Source organism: Nanorana parkeri, unplaced genomic scaffold (genome assembly GCF_000935625.1).
Source record: "Nanorana parkeri isolate BGI_ZX_2015 unplaced genomic scaffold, ASM93562v1 scaffold187, whole genome shotgun sequence".
In the NCBI taxonomy this organism is placed as follows: domain Eukaryota; kingdom Metazoa; phylum Chordata; class Amphibia; order Anura; family Dicroglossidae; genus Nanorana; species Nanorana parkeri.
Window position 1 is genome coordinate 968,530 of NW_017306455.1, and position 6,554 is coordinate 975,083.

Below are 6,554 nucleotides of genomic sequence, written 5' to 3' on the forward strand. Positions count from 1 at the left end.
CCCCCCCCCCCTTGCTTTCCCTTCCCTTTTTTTTTTTTTTTTCTTTAAACTTTTTCCATTTATATTTGTGCATTGGACTACTTTATGGTGTGCAATACACTACTCCTAATGGACCCTTAGGGACTCTAGCTACAATCTTTCTCACCTAGGTTATCTTTGTCTGCAGTGCCAAAGAGTCATGTTACAGTAGAGGGCAGCTGAACCCATGTTTTTGTGATGTCCAAATCTATGAATCATTCATCAGGGAGCTCAAGACCCTCCTGTAATACTCACTTGTGCTCAAAAGTCCATTCAAATAAATTGGACTGCAAAGAGTCCAATTGGCTGGAAGTGGCAGGAGTGCTCTCGGGGTACGTTCACACCAGATGCAGTGCGTTCTGGTCTGATTCTGGCCGGAATGCACTGCATCGCATTACGGCCAGCTCACTTTTTTTGTGGGGCAGCAGGGGGCGTGGCGGGCCATTGAAGTGAATGGCACCGTACCCACGCCCTCTGGCCACAATGGGGTCGCAAGGCACATCGTGCCTGTGGTCCAATGCAATCAAAATAGTGCTTGCAGCATTTTGATCATACCGGGCCGCAGTGATCCCGTACGGGCAATCGCATTGCGGCCGGAGGATGTGGCTACAGTGCCATTCACTTCAATGGCCCGCCACACGCCCCCTCCTGCCCCACAAAAAAGTGAGCCGGCCGCAATGCGAAGCAGTGCGTTCCGGCCAGACTTGGACCGGAAAGCACTGCATCTAGTGTGAACGTACCCTCATACAGGTGCAAGTACTCCAAAACCTCTAACTCTAGCTGCTCTTAGCTGTACCATTGCCAACGCAACCCCATCACACAGCCCTCATTCACACCTACAATGTAGGGGTATTTAGGGATTCCTACGTCAGGAACTTTAGATTTGCTTGCAGCAGAAATCCCATATCTGCTGTTAACAAACAGCAGCTGTCACTCTTTCAAGTTAATGATGATTGGGTGACAGTGGCAACATTTGAAAGGGACAGAATGTTGTCGTACCACATGTAATCACTATCCCTGGACGCACAATTAATGCATGCAGGGATAGTAATATTTAACCGCATGTAATAATATCATATTACAACCAGTGTGCCAGTGTTCTGCCGCTTCCAAATGCATCTGCTGTCATCTGATCATTAACTTGACACTTGTAAATGGCAGGTTTGGGATTCCTGCTGCAGGAAATCACAAGGTCCTGATGCAGGAATCCCTAAACACACCTCCATATTGTTTTTTTTGTGTTTTTTTTTTGCGCCCCCCCCCCCCATTAGAATGGGTGGGGGGTTCTAACCCCCCAATCAATTTAACATTCAGCTTTCATTTAATATCCCCAGTGTCTGCATGCATAAATACGCATAAATACTTGCAACCTAAGCTGGCCAAACACATACACATGGTTATTCACAAAAGGGTGAAGAGTTTGGACAAGGCAGGAGAAGTGAACAGTCTAGGACAACATAGCAGTACAGATCTTCGGACAGTAGACGAGGAGAGAAGCAAGGTAAGTCAATGTAGGCAGCGTGCCCCTGTCCCACATACTCCATGGGACAGGAAGTGCCAGCTAGCACAGATGAGTCAGCGATGGAGGGACTCCTTCTTGGTTTCTGTAGTTTTAAGATGATCGGATCAAGAGGCATCATAAGGTAAGGCCTTACACTAGCATTGGTGGGGGCAAAAAGACTTTCTCTTTCTCAACACAAAGAACACTGGGATCGCCTTGTCATCAGCAGAGCATGCTGGGAAATCTCATCTGGAAAGGCATTTTCCTCCCGAGATAATGTGCGTGGTCACATGTGCCAGATTTTCAGGAAGTACTAGGTGACCTAGTACCCTGCCCTTAGTAAACATGGCCACTGTGAGACGACTGGAAAAGAAAAGCGAAACAAGGTATGCAAAGAATACAAAGCCGGCAATTATCTAGAAGTATGCGTTTTGTCCTTGCTAAACATTTCTAAAGAAATGGGTAAAGGTCCGCTTTAATAAATGAAGATAACATTGAAAGCTTATCTCAGACTTCTGGCATGTCTGACCTTTTGTACCCATAAAGTTCAAAAACCTGTAAAACTATTTTCATTATAAAAGTAACGGACAAGGGATTTAACCCTTCACTACTTCAAAACTATTTTTTTTAAAGTAGTTTTGGTTATACATACACTGTAACTGGACATCGACAGATTGACTTCATCTGTCCCCCCTAACAGTCCATTTTAAATGATCATGAAATGCATTATCCCCTAACGGCTATTTGAGGAAAGAGCAATTTTCTGGAAATCACGAATCGTTTTCATTGTATATGTGATGTAGCAGATTTTACATGCGTCATGTCCTAGCAATGTGATCAATAAAGGGTTGTGTACACCATGTGTGACGACATGAGATTTTCAGCATTTAATCAATGCCAGTCACCGCAAGGGTGCATAGAAACAATTGTTGCCCTGTTCACAGCATCACCGCTTTGAGGTGGGTTGTGGTGCAAAGAAATGCCGACGTGCAGCATTTTTCTGCACCGCACCTTGCCTTATGACCGCGCAGGCCAGTTAACTTTATTTGGAGTGTACAAAGTGTATACTCCATCCATGTTTCCACACACCAGTGCTTTACAATGAGGAGGTGGCATCAAGTGCGTTACGGAAAATTGCAGTATGTCTGCATTTTACCATGGCACATCACACCCGCGTTGTAGTGTGAACAGTTGTTTTCTATGTGCCCTAGCAGTAAAGGGTGGTGGTCTGGTGCAGGAAAACATCAGCCACCGTACATGGTATGAACGGGGGCCTTTAAAATGTTATTACATAACTATGTGATGGCAGCAAAGTAAAGTTAATAAAACAAGTACAATTTTTAAAGGCCCCTGCGCCCACATGTGCCGGGTGTCTATGTATGAAAATTATGACCGTGCTACACATTTTGGGTATCGCCATGTGCGCAAGAGCAATAATTTTAGGACCGATATTTATAGATATCTCTAAACTGATGACCTGTACAGGCTTTTAAAGCGTTGCCTGTGGACAATTTGGGGTACTGTATTTTGTTGCCGATTTACCGGGACACACAATTTTTTTTTTTTAAAGTTTGGCATGTTGTGTATTTATTTGCTTGGCACAGCCTCACACATTATATTTGATAAAAGGGTATTGTGTGTTTTGTGCACTAAAATTAAGTGCATGTCCTGGGCACCTAGGAGGGGCTGCAGAGCCCAGGATACATAGCGGGGGTCAAGCGGGGAAGTGGAAGTGATCAGGGATAGAGAGCGGACAGTTGGCTTGGGAAAATGTATACAAAATTTGTGTATATATGTGCTGCTGCCAATGTATGACATATGATGGTTGCAGATCATTTAGAACCTTGGTTCTCAACTGGTCGGTCGTGACCTAAAAAGTAGGTCACAACCCCATGTTTAGTGGGTCGCCACATGCCTTCCATTTTTCTTGGTGGGAGACTCCTCCAGCCTCCCCCCTAGTGCAGCAACATCAGTTCTCGTGCTGAGCAGCAATTCAAAATATGCTGCCTGGCCCTGCGTGTCAGCTTGAGGTGGGATGGAAGTATGGCCACAAGGGAGATCCATCCATACTTGCATTCCTTGCAACTCCCACATGTGCCCTGTAGAGGTACCTGGACCAGACTGATGTCCCATTCTGGCTCCTGGCACCTCTACCTAGCAGGCACATGTGGGAGTTGTAAGCAATGCGTGTATGGATGGGGCTCCCTCGCAGCAGCCCACACTGGACCCTAGGATGAGGATCCACTCCCGTTCTCATAAGATACGGAGACTCGGTAGGTCTTTTTAAAAAAAAAACAAGTATTTGAGTGTGTGTGAGAGATTGCCTGTGGTTGTGTTTTTGAGGGTCCGTTCACACTACTACAGTGCGTTAATCCACAGTCCTATGCGATTATTGCTCAGTACCACGCAATCACACCTACGGTGTATTCTGTCGTGGAAGGTACGTTGCCATTAATGTGAATGACACCCAAAACGCACCTCCCACCCACAGTCTGATTGCCTGAATGTGAATGCCCGGTACTGCAATGCCATGCATTCCATTGCAGTACGACTTGGGTCGCGACTTACTGACCAAGGACAAATGTGGGTCCTGAGGTTACACAGGTTCAGAACCACTGATTTAGAATATTGAGTCAGTGAGTATATGCTGTATGAGAGGCCGGAATAATGTCCTACTGTAGTGTGACCTGACGTATATAATGGCACTTGACTTATTTCTTGCGTATGAAGGTGTGTGGGTGCATGTATTATCTGTTCTGATGATTTTAAGCTGCTTGGGTTTATGTATGCTCATGCAGTATTGGAGAGCCATGCATGTAAGTGAATAATTGGCCTATTAGTAAACATTAGTTGTATGCTATCCTTGTAACTTCAAGGTGACAAAGTAAGCATAGTGTGTTAATTGTAAATATGTATGTTTTTATATAATGTAATCATATTCAGAAGGCAATAGGTCCTCTTAGTTACAGTGCCCATATTATGCCATCGTTTTATTGCATGTATGTAACATGGGGTTGATTTCTGCAGGTCAGTTATCCCCTTGAGGCACAGATCACCCTTTCTCAAGTTTAGGGCAGCCTGAGATCTCCCTGAACACCAGGCTGTCCCATCAGGTCACTCAAGGAGCTTTTAATCCCAGGACCTGACAGCAGCGTTGAGTTCATCTCTGGGGCTCCTGTGCAGGAATCCAGTGTATGTCAAGATTATCATCTGCTCTACAAGTGTCCCCTTGGGAACATTGGGCAGGATTCAGCCTGGCAGAGCCAGATTAGTCAGTGCTACTATAGAGCTCAAAACTCTTTAACCTTTTTTTGTCTAGTCTCCACCTCACACAAGTTCTTCCATTAAGAGAAGTCCTCCAAGAAACGAATGCCCAGACAGGGAGGCCATTACTGTTTTACTTAAAGAAAATAAAGTTTACAAAATCCAACATGAGAGAATGGTGTCTGTTGCTTCACAGTCCAACACTTAATTTCTTCCAAAATTACACCAAATAGAAGAACCCCCTACGTTCGCACAGTTCAGTTAGGCGTCCCTATAACATTCTTTTTCCAATAAACGTTCTCTTCCCTTTTATTTTACACCAGGGATCAGTCTCAACGCTCCCCCCAAAGGGGAGTGCACAGCCCCGCACTCTAGGTACCCACATTCTGGCTGTGTCAGTGTGTTTTTGAATGTGTGGAGTTCCCCTTTTAACTTCTATCTACGCAGAACCAACCAACTGCACAACCCAACTCCAGCCACCCGACTTTAAATACCCTTGATAAAATAGGAAAGATTGACACGCAGCATCCCTTATCACCAGTTTAGGTGGCCCCAGATTCAAGGGTCCCTACATTCACCTAAAAGAAATTTAAAGTGCGTATGTGGGGGTTTTTTTCTCCATTGGGAACCAGTCACTTGTTAGCTGGCATTGGCAACAAAACTGTTCTATTTCAGCCCCTTTGATACCCTTTACTTGGAGAGAAAGGTTTATGTTTTTTACTTCAAAGTATACATACTGTACATAAAGTGTCCACTCTCCACCATCAAAGCCTATCCCAGTGTTTTTGTTCGGCTTGGCAGAAACAAGGAGCGCATAGGTGTAGCATCACAGATCTTGCTATCAGCCCTCAAGATGCCGGTTTATGTGTGCAGAGCATACAACCCCATATTTTCTCCTTCAGCAGATGGGTGTAATAATGGCTAGGAGCTACTTGTCAGTTTTGTGGTGGGGTTGGGATGGGCTGTGGTCAGGGTGGAGGCATCTCTCTCACCTCAAGCTTTGTGTAGATCAGTGCTGGGTTCCTTTTCTGTTTTGGAATTGCTCAAGTTCTTTGACAGTTTTTGAACACAGAGTTTATTATTATTAATATTATTGATCGTCTGTCTATACGTGACCACACTGAATGAACATTCAAAGGGCATGCGACAATGTTGTCACTTCACAATTCTGATGCAATCTGGCAGGATCAACAGGTATTTTGTGGAAATAAATGGTTGTGAAATACACACTGAAAATGAATGCGACAAGGCATATATCATTTTTACCCATAGATTTATGTTAAATGACCTGGGGACAGGGTGCAGAGAGGGCCTCTAGTACTGAGACTGCTAGACCGTTTTTAGACAGTAGGATTATGTTTGATAACAACTAAGCCCCTTCTTTTTTTTTTTTTTTCTCCACCAAAGACATTTTGACTTTTAAAGCACTTCTCATGAAAACCTGCTAACGGGCCCCCTATGTGATGGCATAATAAAAATGACTGGTCCTCTTTATGGCATCAGGGGTTTATTAGACCCATAATGTCACTTATGGATCCCACTGAAGCTACAGAAGTTGGAGTTGAAATCCTCAGCTCTTCTGGGTTCAGTAACTAGAGGAAAGCTCAGCCACTGGGTGTGGTGATCTCCCTCTGGTCACGCTGCAGGCACCCACTTTGGCAGTCTTAGGCCTGCACGAGGGACAGTAGGGGATGGGGTGTGGTGGCTCACTTTTCATCAACATACAAGTGATTGAGTGGCTCTACAGATGTCTAGGTCACACATATGGTGG

At 44.7% G+C, this 6,554-nt stretch overlaps 1 long non-coding RNA gene across 1 annotated transcript in view; it reads left to right on the forward strand.

Moving 5' to 3' along the window:
• The window catches only part of LOC108785993, a 15,517-nt gene extending 9,950 nt beyond the window's left edge, over positions 1-5,567 (forward strand). The window contains exons 2-3 of the long non-coding RNA XR_001941166.1: positions 1,589-1,592; positions 5,554-5,567. This is a non-coding gene — a long non-coding RNA (uncharacterized LOC108785993). The remainder of the gene's footprint in view (positions 1-1,588; positions 1,593-5,553) is intronic.
• The last annotated feature ends 987 nt before the right edge of the window (positions 5,568-6,554 follow it).